At 36.7% G+C, this 14,408-nt stretch overlaps 1 protein-coding gene across 2 annotated transcripts in view; it reads left to right on the plus strand.

The window, feature by feature from the left end:
* DDAH1 (dimethylarginine dimethylaminohydrolase 1) overlaps positions 1–14,408 on the plus strand; it is a 153,017-nt gene that overhangs the window by 14,422 nt on the left and 124,187 nt on the right. Inside the window, exon 2 of one of the 2 annotated variants that reach the window (XM_088153284.1) lies at positions 8,199–8,302. The exons of the other annotated variant lie outside the window; for it this stretch is intronic. The gene's annotated coding sequence lies outside the window, so the exon portion shown is untranslated. The remainder of the gene's footprint in view (positions 1–8,198; positions 8,303–14,408) is intronic. 2 annotated transcript variants of the gene reach the window in all.

The raw sequence follows: 14,408 nt of genomic DNA on the forward strand, positions 1-14,408 counted from the left end.
CAATAGAATATATAGAGGATAGTTTCATATTGTTTTATTTGCATATAGTGGTTTGTTTTAGATCAGGCATTTAAAAACTGGTTGAGATAATAAATATACACATTTAACGTAGGAGTGGGGAACCTTCCTTTGGCCTGAATACTGACTAGATTCTTAGCAAGTGTGCTGGGGATTGCATGCCGGCAGTGGCCATGGCCACAGACCAAAATGGACAGAAGCATCCCACAGTGGGCTGAGCAGACAGCCCCAACATTATTTTCTACACATACTGTTTTTTCACTGACAGACACACATGCATACCATTCATTCATATGTACATAATATTTTCCTGCATGGCAGTAGTGTTTTAAAATAGCCTCCTTTGATATCAATGAAAGCTATATTTAAGCCTCTTTGCAATATGGGGGTGGGGTGGGGTGGGGTGGGGGCAAGAAACTTCTTGTTTAAGAAGAAGTTAGTTTTAGAATAGGTCCCATGAACTGAAACTGAAGCTATTTTAAAGCTTGTGGGGTTAAGAACATGATTGGCACATATTAAGTAGAAGTGTAGACATGGTTTTGGTGTGAGATGAACGCTCTACAACCAGGCAACATCATGACTAGTGATCTGCAATTGTGCAAGATTTTGATATGCCCCTGTTATTTCTGTGGATGGGGAACTTCAGTTTTGCAGTTATTTGTACTAAGTTGACCAGTCTTTTTCTCTCTAGGCCATTCCAAAGAAATAGACATTTCTTGCTGTCTATTGCTAATTAACTGTGGTCAATTTTACTCCTGCTTGCTTCAGCTTAGCAGGCACAGGAAGAGATGGAAGGAAGTCTCTTTCGGTGCATGCTAAGGTGAAGATAATTCAGCTTTTATCAAGTCAGGTGCATTTTGCACTGCTGGAATTAGAAGGCTTGAGAGATAGAGAGGCTGGAAATGCTCATTATTTTTATCAGCTGCTGTTTATAGATAAGAGGTTTCCCTTCTTCTGAATAGGGCGTGAATGTTGGGGACCAGGTTTAGAGGGTCAGGGCCCTGGGGACTGCAGAAGAGAGGTCAGAGGTCTGTAAAATCTGGGCTGCATAGAACTATATGGGAAATTGAGGACTGCATGGGAAAAGGCCATGGCCAGAGGTTCTCCATGCTTGGTTAAGCATATTTCTTTTGATATGGTCAGTGATGCCAAAGATAGTTTAGAAGAGATAGTTACAGTGGTACCTCAGGTTACGAATGCCTCTGTTAACGAACTTTTCGGGTTACGACCAGCTCCGGCCGCAAAAATTTACCTCGGTTTGCGAACTCCGCCCCGGGGTACGAACAGGATACGCGGCCATTTTCCCTCCTGTGACACGGTCCGCGGCCATTTTTCTGCCCCTGACACGTGGTCCGCAGCCATTTTTCCGCCCCGACACGTGGTCCGCGGCCATTTTCCGCCCCGACACGTGGTCCGCGGCCATTTTTCCGCCCCTGACACGTGGTCCGCAGCCATTTTTCCGCCCCTGACACGTGGTCTGTGGCCATTTTCCACCCCTGACACGTGGTCCGCGGCCATTTTTCCGCCCCTGACATGTGGTCCGCAGCCATTTTTCCGCCCCTGACACGTGGTCTGCGGCCATTTTCCACCCCTGACACATGGTCGTAGGGAGGGGGACTCTCCCTCCAAGCAATAGCTGCCTCCCTGTCCTCCACGCCAGAACGGATTAACGGTAATTACATTGAACCTTATGGGAAAATTTGCTTTGGGTTGCGACCAATTCAGGGTGCGACCAGAGTCACAGAACGAATTAAGTTCGTAAACCGAGGTTCCACTGTATATCGCTACATTTTATTTTGGGTGACTGTATTTCAAAAAAGAGCATGATTTTTCCCTTATAGTGTCCAAAAGTTCTTTAGGTGCAGCTTCTTGTACCATGGATAGAGGAAAACATTTATTACTAAGAACATAAAAAGAAGCGAGCTAGATCAGACCAAGAGTTTTTTAGTCTTAGGATCTTGCTTCTTACCATGTTCAACCAAATTCATATCAGAATTCTACAAGCAATGACTGAATGGAATAACATCTTCTGGCTATTGTTTCCCAATAACTGATATTCAGTGGCAATATTCCTGAAGCTTCCAAAAACCCTTATAGCTAGACTTAATTTGCATGGATTTATTTAATCTGCTTTTAGGAATACAAAACCTAATCTGATTCTATTCTAAATTGATCTGATTATTTTATATTGTTCATGTAGTTTTTATAAGGAGGTAGAAAATGTACTCCTTGACTGTTGTTAAATACATTGCCAATAGTTGCAGCTGGTGATCAGTCTGTGTATTACATTGTGGGAGATAATGAAATGAAGATATGGATATTAGTTGCATATCAGCTTTTCTTTGTAGATAATAACATGCAAAGCAAACCTTGCACATACAACTGTTGATTTCTCCTCATGTATAAATTGCAGCTAAACTGAGACCACTGAAAAGCATGGAAAATTATCATTTATCCCACTGTTTTTATAATCTAAAAGTACTTTGGGTAGGGAAGTTTTCTATTTCCATTCACTGTACTTTTTCTTTGAGCAAAACCAGCAACTAGTCATGGGGCATCTTAAAGACTTATATTTTGCTATAGTAGAAGCTTTCATTTTATGCCTTAATATGTTTATTAGATTTTAAGGTGCCACAAAGCCTTTGGTTCTTTGCTGCATCAGATTTATTTTCTGGAAGTTGATTTGAGGAATCCTATCATGGTGTTCCCCTTGGAAATACTGTAAGGCCTTCTTGTGAAAGAATGAGTATTTGAAATGTCAATGGTCTTCAGCTTTAGATGGGTTTGTGTTCTTGGGAAGGAACTTGACAGTTTCTCAAGGGGAGAAATGTAAACTGACACCATCTTACCCCCTCCAGTAAGATAGGGAAGACATGCTGGCAGTCAAAAAATAATATGTGCTTTAAGAACAGGTGTTCTGTTCAGGAATGCACATACAACTGCTCTTTCTAGTATTATTTATCTATAATTTAAATGAGTGGTAACCTGTTAGGCTAACCTCTTAGCTTGACTCGTTTCCAAATCTCAATGATATTTCATACCTAAGGGAAGTCTTTTGGCTTAACTAAATATAGTTGAAATTAGAAAGTTGAGTTTTGGGGGGTTGGGGAGAAAGGAAATTTTATAATTTTCTTTGAGATTAAAACAGGGTATAGGAAAGAGATTGTCAAACTATGAAATGGTGTTTTATCTTTCAAATTAAAGTATCTGACTATACAGGGCAAAATCTTCACTTTGATACATTCATTTAATAATCTAATCCAGTTTGCTTTAATTGGTGTCCTTCAGATGTGTTGTGACTCTCAGAATTCCAAGCACACTGTAATTCCAATACATCTGGGGGGTGTCAGATTGGGAAAGACCACGGCCTAGTCAACTTCAGTAGAAAAATACGTGTGTGCAAAAGATGTCCCTTTGAATTAGCCAATATTTTAAAAGGCTGAATATATGTATTTTCTTTGCTTCTTGAAACATTAAATATAATATTAATTGTGGCAATTCTATTTTAGTGTATTATGGTAGTTATTTAGCAGTACATTCCAATATATTTATTCCAAAGGGAGTCCCACTAAGTTTAATAAACCTTCCATCCAGATAAATAGATATAGGATTGTCATGTACATAATTATTTTTATTTTATGGTAGTAAGTGATGCCTTTTTTTTTTCTTTGAAGATGTTCTATTCACAGCCGAGTTCCTACATGGTTCCCTAAAGCCTTAGGCATTCCCCAGAACCACAGCAAGGAGACTGAATGTTATGTATTTGAACAAGTCTAGACATTTTTATACCTGCTCCAAGAGCCACAGGCAGGAAATATGATTGTGGTTGAAATATTTGTAGATATATACACCATCATGGCTAGTAATTGGAAGAAAATATGGTAATACTCCACTGGCATTTTATACATAATGTATTATAAAATCATAGCCTTGTGGAATTGGAAGGGATGACAAGGATCATCTAGTTCAACTCTGCAATATGCAGGAAAACAAATAAAGCATACTTGAGAGGTAACTGTCCAGCCTCTTCTTAAAAACTTTCAGAAATGGAGAACCCGCTATCTCAGGTAGACTCTTCCACTATTGTACAGCTCTGGCAATCAGGAAATTTATCCTTACTTTTAAGCAAAATCTAAGTACAGTAGCTACAGCTTGTAACTATTATATCTAGTCCTGGTTTCTATGGCAATGAAATACTGACCATCTTCTCTATGGGATCCTTCTATGTACCGGAACACTGACATCACGTCTCCTTTCAATCTTCTTTTCTCCATACCGAACAACCTAATCTCTTGCAGCTCTTACTCACAGGGCATTCCTCATCTAGTTTGCCTTCCCCTAAACCTATTTTAACCTATCAATATACTTCTGGAAATGAGGTGCACAGATTTGTACACAGTGCAGAGTAGAATAAAGACTTCATGCAATGCTTCTAATACAGCCCGGAACTGCATTAGATCTAGCAGTTTTCTCACAAGCTGGCTCATGTATAATATCTTACATATCTTCTATTGAAAGACATTTTCTTCCTCATAGCCCAACTTGCCTAGACACATTCCAATTTTGTGTTATCCACAAATTTTACAAGCCATTAGCTGGGTCATTAATAAAAATATTGAACGTACAGCCATCAATACTGACTGAATGCAGTTAGCTAGCAAATTATGAACCACCTTACTGTAGTGCCATTCAAATGACACATTAACAGCTTGCCAATGAGAATGTCATGTGAAACCCTACCAGAAGCTTTCCTCTTCATTAATATTCCTCTGTTTTAAATAAGTGGTGAGCCACTCCCTCTTTTGTTTTCTTCTTGCTTTTGACGTATTTGAAGAAACCCTTGATGTATGTTGTCTTTTTTTGCAATCCTTAGCTCATTTTCCACCTTTGTCTTCCTGGTATTACATTTCTGAGCTGAAGCTTTATAGACTTCCTTGGTAATTATTCCTTCCATTTCCAGTAAGCATCTTTTTTGTTTGCTTGTTTCAACTTCCTATGTTAGAATAATGTTGTTTTATTAGAGATGTTGTGTTATTCCTATTTATTGTCAAAGCATAAAGAAAGAGTGTACCTGAAGCATTTTTCAATATTATATTTTCAATATAGTTAGCTCATACAGTTAGAGATGGGATCCTACATGAGTTATTAACATTGTGCTATAATATTAAATTACTATGGTGGCAATTTTTTCCAACAGATATGAAAGATGTGTCTCCTGCATATAAATAAAAACATTAATTGGCTCAAAGCTATCAGTCTTCAAAGCAATTCACTTTTATATGCCATTACACTTTTGACCTTTCTTTTTGCTAGGTAACAGTGTCCTTTCTATTTAGTACATAGGAGTATTGCTTTGACTGCTGGGAACCTATTTTACTCTTGATCTAGCAGCAGTCTGTATTCACGCACAGACTTTTTGATAATTCAGTAAGTAAGTATGGAGAACATAAAGTTTTCTGAAGAAAAAAAAGCAACTTTTGTGCCATTTGTATTTTAAGTTGATCAACATAGTTGCATGTTCAGTATATATGTGCATGTGTATATATATGTGTGTGTATAATAATAAGATAGGATAAGATAGGATAGGATAATATATTAACTTTGTACTGGAAAGGGAATAATCTCACATTTTAAAATGTAGTTTCCTTATTTTATTGGTAACATTTTTAAATTTTGAATCTGGGTATTTTTTTTAAAATTCTGAATGTAGAATATATACATTTATTTCTCCATATTTATGCTGATTTTTCTTTGCAATGAAGGTAGACAGTCTGTTTACAATCACCTCCATGTACTAGCACAATGCTATACTGTTGGCTTGTGGTCTCAAATGAGAATGTTCTAAAAATATTAAAAAGTTCCATTGACTTGTTCTTCTTTAGATCAGGAAAATGTGCTGTAAATATTAGCTGGTGGAAAAGCTTCCTTCTAAGAAAAACAACAACACAGAACTATATTTGAGTTGTGTCCTGTTGACATAAGAGAAGGGACTAGCATGTTTCTAGATTTGGTATCATAGTATTCATAGGAAAGGAAATATAAAAACAGAAAAAATGGCTCTACCAGGCTCTGTCCAGGAAGTAGTTAGATTAGTAACCCTTAAATAAGTAGACTACAAACATAAAGCATGCTTTAGGAGAACAGGAAAAAGGAGAAAGCAAGATAGTAACTTTGATTGATGTTTAGCTGTGTCTGGAAAACCCTGTGTGTTATCTGCTGCTCCCATACAATAGGGTTGTCTCTCCTTAAAGAGGAAGTATTAGCCTTTCATTGTTCCATTACTTTAAAGTTTCTGTTATTCTTCTCTAAATTAATTGAAAGCAACATCTACAAGTTAGATCCCTTGCGGTTTCTTTACACCAAGTAACCAACAAGGAGTATCACCTAAATTTGTTCTTTTTTATGATAACCAGACATATATTATTTTAGTTGTCACATTCAAATTACCCTGACCATACCCTGACCATTCTGACTTCTGAAAGTCTTGAATATTCTTCCATTTCCATCCTGTCATCATCATGACCATAATAATTTCATCGTCATTGTGTTTGCAAGCCGATTTTCCATGGCAAACTATGCTCAAAGTTGCTATATAATAAAGCAATACAAATAATAATGTTCAACAAAATCAAAGTAATAAATATACAGTTATGTTTAACAAGCTAGTAATGATTCATATGAACCTACATAATAAAAATACTCCAAACAGTAGCAAAAATGCAACTTAAGAAAAACTAAGTTACTTCCCACCATAATCCCCAGTAAGATTCCATTCTGTTAGCTCTAGCCACCTTGCTAAAGGCCAGGTATATATAAGTAGAGTACTGTTGGTAAGGGTACCAAAAGATCAGTTACGTTAAATACCTAGGTGTAGTATTTCATGCCTCATGAAGAAAGAAGATTCAGGTCAATCATGCTATCTTGTTGGCCTGAAGGACTGCAACAACTATTCTGAGTTTTCTTACTCTATACAAGGAGATTTTGTACCTACAGCTATGTGCATCAAAGTCACTGAGGCTCAGCTAGAGTCATATTTTAGTTTTATCACACTCAGAAGTATGGAATCTACATTTCTGAAATCCCTCTTTTAAGCCCCTAGATGGTGTCCAATATAACTCTTCTCTTGGTGGCTGGATTGCTGAAGGTTGGCAAACTTTGATTAAACTTAGCTACCAGTCTGGCTATTTAGTGACAATTTTCAGTTGTGCTAGAAACTGTCATATGAAAGCTGTCATATGAACTTTCACTAGTGCAATTCCTAACTTTGGGCTGTGACTGAGTTAGTGAGATTCTTTGGGCTTATCCACACTGTCTGGTTGGCCCTTCACCAGAAACAGACAACATCACTCTCTATTAATCCTTCAATCACTATCAAACTGACCTCAAGGTGTGTTTTTCTTCCGAAGTACACTTTTCCATCCTATGTTACCTCAGTTGTTCCTGTCAGTTTCAGAAAGCATGGTTCAGTTACTAGGCCAATCCCCTGTAGTTTATTGGCTACTTCACAGGGGTAGGAATGCCTAGTAAAGTCTCAAATACTTTTTAGAACTTCTTTTTCAAATGATGAAATAGACTGAATCAAAACTATTGGCAGGTTTGTTTTAACCCTCTCTCTGTTTTGTGACAGTTTGTTGCTTCTTCGTTACCTAATAAGGAAGATGTTACAATTAGAACATGCAAAAAGCTATAACAATTATATAAGGAATTTACTGAGTCTTCTGAATATCCTGTGCTATTTTTTTGGTTACATCTTGTGCTATTATCTTATCAATGACCCTCTGACTTCAGACTCCTCCTCCTCCTCCTCCTCCTCCTCCTCCTCCTCCTCCTCCTCCTCCTCCTCCTCCTCTTCTTCTTCTTCTTCTTCTTCTTCTTCTTCTTCTTCTTCTTCTTCTTCTTCTTCTTCTTCTTCTTCTTCTTCTTCTTCTTCTTCTTCTTCTTCTTCTTCTTCTTCTTCTTCTTCAGACATAGCTGCAGCTGCATTTTGTAGACACTGTATGATCTGTAACCAACTCACAAAGGTGGTATGCCCAGAGACCAGAACTTCATCCCTGCCTTCCATTTAGGAGCTTAAATAAATATTTAACTTGCTGCTACAAATAGGACTCATTCTTTTTCTTAGACAAATTGGAAGTCCCATGAGATAGCTAACAGCTTTTTTATTCAATCCTCTACCTCAGTTGAAAATTCTGCCTTCCCCTGGTGCCACTTCTATCACATTGAGGAACTGAGTTCTTAACCCTCACTAAGGGTTGGCAACATCTTGTCCGGTCCAGGAGCTGTGGTAAGTACACCTATGCTATCCTTGGTTTTGAATTTAAGCAGGATAAAATTTTATTATGTCAGAAAGAAACAGGTATCAATCCTCAAGACAGTATGAGGAATAAGTAGAAATCTGTGCTTCCATTTCTGGAATTTTGAACTGTTTTGTTTGTTGAAGTCACCTGTGACTATGCTAACCATCCAGGCCAATTAAATGGAACCAATTCTTGAGTTTGTGTTCCCCCCATGACAGCATTTCCTTGACTATTCAGGCCTGATCTATTTGATGACACTTCGTTAATTATACGGCTGACAATGTCTTTAATCAGATTGTATCTTACAATGCTGCTTCTAAAATTTCCAAGATTTGTTTCCTTTCTGAATATCTCTGATTATAATAGTTGCAGATCCAACTGGACCAGCATGAAACTTAGTTTCCTGACTCTTGCTTCAAACTCAGAATGTTTCCATCCATGTGACCTCACATTCTCAAAATTATGCTTTTTCCATTAATGGTAATTATGGGTATTATAAATATTCACACGACAGATGGCAAATGTCAAGGAGTCTCTAAATTAGTGTGCCTAGGAAATTACTAAGTTTCTTACTAAAAAACTGAACTAGCACTTGTTATCTAGGTCAAGTGTATCCTTGGGCTACCATTCACACTTGCCCCATTCAAGTAAAAAGAGTATGGTGGATTATTCTTTGACTGTCTAGTCCAAGGGTCCCAAAACTCATCAGCTTATCAACCCCTTCATGATGTTTCAGATTGTTTATCAACCCTCAAAGATTTATTATATGAAAATAATTTAATAAATATTACTTTAATAGTACTACAAATAATAATAATAGACAACTCAAGGCCACTTTTGCTGGCAGCTGACCATCCAACCCTGGCAGTTGACCATCGAACCCTATCTCACCACTAGCCATCTCATCTTCAAGACTAGGGACCCCAAAAGAGTAATTGACCCCAACTGATCTTCCATCATTTATCTACCATCTATTTTATCCCCAGACATTTACTGACCCCTTTTTGACCCCCAACAATTTATCGATTCCTTACATAGTCCCATCGATCTTGAGGATCGTTATTGACCACTTTGGGGAATCCTGTCTAGTCCAACAGGAGATTCTCTTTCTACTGCTCATGAAATCAATCAGCTTACTCATTTATTAGAACAGCTGGCCAACAAAACTAAATAAACAGGTCTTGGGAATGGATCCAGAGATCTCTGGTGTTTAGGCTCTAAGCTTTTCCAATGTTATTATTACGACTGGCTATTTTATGTGGACTCTTTGTCTTTATTGCATGTGTGCTCCTTATTTCCAAAGCTGCACTTGGATTATAAACACACACACTTGTATTGCTTTGTATGATATGTGATCATAGTCAATGTGCTTTGTAAACCATTATCATAGCTTAGTATGTTGTGCGATTATTACCCAATTGTGATTTATTTAATAACCCACGGTTAAACAAAATCATTGGTTCCCATGCACTCAGGCAAAAAAAAAAAAAAAGTCTTGCCTTTATTTTCCTTTTAAGAAACCTCTCTGTTTGTGGTAAGAATTAAAATAAACTGGGTGTATTTCTCCCTCTCTCTTGGTATACATGTGTATGTTCTTTTTTAATAGTAATTTTATTAAAAATTACAATTAAAAAAATAAAAACTAATAAACCTAAAAAAGAATAAAAAGAAAAAATAGAAAGTGCAGAAAGAAAAAATAGAAAAGAAAGAAAAAATATGAATATAGTAAAGAAAAAAAGAAAAAATATATAAAGAAACAACTTTCCCCTTCATCAAACAAGTATAAACAATTTTAGTAACTTATTACTTTCTCTTAAAATACAACAAATTATCTCTTCTTCTCATATCCCATCTCTTATCTGTAAACAAATCCTTAAAGCCTCATCGCTCAGTCCTGATCAGCAAAAGTCCATTAAGGGTTACTAGAGATAACAACATATTTATTTTAACCTTGATCAAATAAACCAACTTTATATTCCTTCCTTTTGCTTTTAACAATTTTGATCTGTAGTCCCTTCAAATAATGTCCTAGAATTTTATTTCTTTTCATTTTTTCTTTGTCCTCTCACAAAATTCTTCAAAACTTTAACAACTCTCTTTTGTAAATACAATATAGGAAAGTTATCCAGGTCACTCTCCTGGTTTGTTATTTGTATATCCTTTTAATTATTAAGACATCAGCCGGTTTCTTTTGTACATCCAGTGTAGCATCTTTTTCCATATCATTCTTGTAGCTTGTCATTTTTAAATCCACTTTCAGATCAGTCTCAGTCTTGTCCAGTAAAACTTGTTCCTCTTCCATAACGTCTTTTAAACACAGTCTATCTATAGAGGCAGACACTCATAAAATTAACTTCTGGTTCCATTGTTCAAAAAAACCCTTCAGTATGTTCAATGTTAAAATATTTTGCTCCATTCTGTATTAGGAAGTCAAATTTAAAAGTTCTTCTCCTTTAATTATAATTTTTTAGTTCCTTCTAGTTCCCTCTAGTGTCCAATGGGATGATAGTCCCATCCTATCATGTTTTTTTAAGAGAATTCAAAACAAAAGCATTTTCCCATGAGAAAGATTCTTATAATTAATTCCAAAGTCTTATTTCAAATCCATCTGGACCCTTAATCCATTTATAACTTTCTAAAATCAAAGTTCTAATCACTCTTTTGCTGTTTATTCTGAAAGAATTTTTTTAAAGTCTTTAAACTTGTATTTAAAACTTTTTTCACTAAGGATTGAAGGAAATTTACCCGGTGCTATAAAACTTCTCAATCCAAAGGTTCCTAATAGCTGAAAAGCAGTTAACAAGCAATTTCCAAAAGTGATTAGAAAAGGAAGAATGCAAACCCAGTGTCCTTTTTGAAGGCGCTGGCCACAGTTGGAGCAAAAAGATAGCTATTCCATCATCTCATAGAGCTCTAAATCCACCAAAGACTGCTGCCTTGCAGTCTCCTCACAAGGAGCAACTATGTGGAGCATTTGTGGGCGATCTCAAGTCCTCTCCTTGTCCAGAGAGGAATTACAAAGAGCTGGTCTCCTTGCCAACTCTTCATTCCACTGCAGTCGTCAGCTCTGTTTTGGCGAGCCATCTTCAGTTCACCATTTCTTCCCTGGAAGTCCATATATGTGTATGTTTGTGTGTGTGTAAAATGGATGGAGAGGAAATATGATAGTTGTATGGTAAGCATTGCATTGATGAAGACAGCAAGGATAGATATTAGGACATGGTCTACTGAAACAGCAAAACAAATTAAACATTGCTATCTCACATCATCTTCAATGCTAGCAATTTTCTCTTTCCTGAATCCTTGCTGTATTTTGAAAGCTCTGTACTTCACTGAAGTCAGAGACAGTTGGCACATTGACAGAAGATGTAAAAATGAGTGCTTTTTCAGCCTCTGTCTGGATGTTACCATGATTTTAATGGTAATGTGGTTTCTCTTCAGTCTTTTTCCTATCTGAATGTAGGGAACTAAAGCCTCCTGATATTTATGGGATTTTACTAGATTAACTAGAAACTTTTAAATCAAAGAGACAGTTAATCCAGGAGAGGGGGTGTGTTAAAAGTGCCACCTCGGATAAAAAACTATAGGAGTTAAATAAGTTTGAATAAGACCCTTGAGTATGAAATGGTTTCTTATGTGCACTTGGGAATAAGGCCAAGAGTATGTCTAGGTTTTAGGGAAATTATTAGTTGAGGTCAACTGTATTTCTAGGACTCGGAAGTTGGGATGGCAAAGAATTTGGCAGCTGGAGTCAGGCGCTTCCTCAATCCCCTGTTTTCCTTTTAGCTGAGAGTTCACACCTTTTCTCTTACTGCCAGAAATTGCATCTAAACAATTACACTATTGGCCATCTTATTTAACCCATAACACAGCATTTGCTTATTCATTTAATTTTATATTGAGTCAGGCCATGGTTTCTTTAAAAGAAGCAAAAGACTAGATACTTCTCCTCCAAACTGCTATTTGGTTTTGCATTGAATTTCTCATACATATTTTAATAGGATTTTAAACAAACCACAGGAAGGATTCTTATAATTAGTTTCAAAATCTTATTTCCAGTCAATTTAGCCCCTTGGTCTGTTTGTAACTTTCCAAAATCAACATACTTTTGCTGCTTATTTCCAAATAATGGAAACTTCCTATGTCTTCCTATGAGTTCTGCTAAAATCCAGTAAATCACAAATGTTAGGGTGGCAAGGGAAGGGCCAAGCTTTTAAAACCTCCCCCTATTAGATTGTACATAAAAGGAACAAAGAAATAGAAGTCATTATTGCTTTGGCTTTTCAGCAATTTGTACCATCCTGGCGCCACTGTACTATTCTCCATTTCCGAACTGTCAATCTTTTGCTTGAGATTTCCCAGTATTTGTCTTTCTCACTGTAATTCTCTTTCTTTCTGTCTGTTCATGTTTCTGATTTATTTCACTCACATTTTCCGGATATATCTTGTTGATGCCTTGCTCTGGGTGATTATATTCCTATTTAACAAAAGAGAACAAAATGTTTACAAGTGGATTTCTACTATGGGACATCAACAAATAACAAGATATTTAACATCTCATCAGGGAAACATGCCAGATGGGAAAGATACTTTTTTCTACTCTTTCTTCTTCTCTCTTCCAGAAAGTCTTAAGCCATAGTGCCACTCATTTTTGGAAAACACCTATTAAAGATCTTTACTGATCTACGATAAGCCTTAAGGTGCTGCCTAACAGTTCTGGGAAGGATGCTTTTAATTTTTAGCATGCCTTTTCCTCACTTCTGATCAGTTAATTAGGTATGGGTATTCTTCTCTGTTCAAAGCTAATTGACCTGCTATTTTTGCCACTTTTAAAATAGTGTCTGGAGCAATTGAGTAAAACTGGTTTAGCCTTACCAATTCTATCATATTTTCTGGGAAATTTATCTTAGTCCCTTCTATTTGTTTCCTGAACAGCCGACTGAGCTGTTAGGGTTAGTCTCAGTCTCTCTCGCTTGCTCGCTCGCTCACTTTTGGTTGTAAAGTTTTAAATTTACTTTTTAAAAAATCCTAGCCTACTTGAAAGTTTGTCTGAATTCTTTATAAGAGCCAGCCTGTTCTTCTGTACATTTATTACAGATATCTGCTAACTCTTCTTGTATAATTCTAGGAATAAATTTCATAAACTCCTCTTCTTGAACTTTCCATTCCTTGGCAGCCCTTCAAAATTATTCAGAAAACCATAGGAGTCCTCATGAGGAATATGTGAATTAAAGAGTTAAAGGAGTGACTTTAATATGTTGTTCCTTAATCAGAGCATTTCCTGCTCTTTATCCCAAACGTTTCAAATTCCAGCTGTCAGAATCTCTCCTCACTCTACAGTTTTTCTTTCAAATATTCTAAGTACTCCTTACTTGGTTGAATCTGTTCACCTGCCTCTTTCTCTATACTTTTCTGCCATATAAAGTAGTCTGTTCTGTGAGGAGAAGCCTCATCTACACTCATACTTTTATAAGCAAAATCTTTCTCCTCAGATTCATTTACTGTACTGGAGCTATCTTGTTCATTGACCAAAATTTGGCATACCTAGTTGCTGGTTTGTTAGCTTTTATAACAAAAACCTGTTCTGTACTCTTCCCTTTTGCACTTTCAGTTGCCAGTTAAGCACTTTCTGAGAACTTTAACCTCACATACTTTATGATATCGTTCTACCTGTCCACTGAACTATCCTTCTTGCTCACTAATGTCTAGTATATCAATTTGAATGCCAGCACTGCTAGGACATATCATGCATTGTTGTTGTTTGGTGGGGGGAGGGGGTCTTTTCCTTTATTATCTTTTTGCTTTGTTAATCTCCTTTTCTGCATTAGAAATTCTTTAGGTCTCTAAGGTAACATGGTTGGGTTAACATGGGGAAGATATGCAATACCACGAACACTTGGTTAACACAGAAACAAAGGACTAAATTGACTTTTGTTAAATTACTAAAATGTTTTTTAAACTGGTTCAACTTACTTCTATAATCTATATCTGGTCAATACTTACCCAAATCCCTCTTCCCAGTTCTGTCCTCCTGCTGGAATATAACCTGTGAGGAAGTGCCCAGTGTTGCCATGCATTGATTGGCAGTTCTAC

Source organism: Python bivittatus, unplaced genomic scaffold (genome assembly GCF_059951505.1).
Source record: "Python bivittatus isolate LINGU-HERP-01145 unplaced genomic scaffold, Pbiv_v1 ctg000700_np1212, whole genome shotgun sequence".
NCBI lineage: Eukaryota > Metazoa > Chordata > Lepidosauria > Squamata > Pythonidae > Python > Python bivittatus.